The sequence below is a fragment of the Penaeus monodon genome, chromosome 30 (assembly GCF_015228065.2).
Source record: "Penaeus monodon isolate SGIC_2016 chromosome 30, NSTDA_Pmon_1, whole genome shotgun sequence".
NCBI classification, from domain to species: Eukaryota; Metazoa; Arthropoda; class Malacostraca; order Decapoda; family Penaeidae; genus Penaeus; species Penaeus monodon.
The window spans coordinates 36,838,262-36,839,152 of NC_051415.1; the positions used below are offsets into that span (position 1 = coordinate 36,838,262).

Here is an 891-nt window from a genome sequence, read left to right on the forward strand (position 1 = left end):
AATGTTTAAAACTATTTGTACACATATAAAACATCAAAATGATATAGCAATCCAAAATATTACCAAATATAAGCAACTGACCAAACAGCAGTCATGGAGGAAAAGGACTGAAGGGAACAGTAAGTCATGCAGTTCCACAAGGACAGTGAAATTTTGCACCAATGTATACGAGTCCCAAATGACACAAGACTGAAGACACTCGCATTTAATCACAAAAAATGGACAGATTAATATACTCCAAACAACCATATACCGACATGAAACCAAAAGGAAATGTCCATTTGAAACAAACAATCAATAAAACCTTCACGTTTATGTATTTTACTGAATTTCCAAGGTTTACTAATGCAAAATTATACTCCCACATCGGCAGCAAGGTGCAGCAGGCTTAAAGCAAAAAATTTTACAAAGAATTGGTCAAAGAAGCATTTGTCTCAACATGCACACATTCCTAGGATGCAGACCTTACAACATTAATTTTGAGAATTACTGACTAGTCTTAGGAACATAAACATAACTATTTGGAAGATATTGTGCTTACAATGTTGTTAATAGTGCAAATGATAATACATATTAACTGTATATTGTTTAGCACTGATTCTGTAGTGGTTCTGAATGTTGATTAAAAATCATTTCAAGTGACAGCACCAATAATGTCATCCCTTAGGAACCACAAGAGCTCCAGCTCACCCCCCCCCCCCTCCAATCTAAGTTTAGGGTAAATTTTGGTTGCAAGCATTAGAAGCAAGGCTGTGGAGTCAGTTCAAATGTTCCAACTCCAACCTCAACATAAATTGCAAAAATTCCACCTCTAAACATATTATACATAATATTTCTACCTTCGAGAATGAGAAATCATATCTTTCATTTTGTAATTGTCCTATTTGTGAT

General features: G+C 34.7%; 1 protein-coding gene across 2 annotated transcripts in view; it reads right to left on the reverse strand.

Moving 5' to 3' along the window:
- The window catches only part of LOC119592768 (chromobox protein homolog 1-like), a gene marked incomplete in the record, with an annotated part of 23,118 nt that overhangs the window by 17,717 nt on the left and 4,510 nt on the right, over positions 1-891 (reverse strand).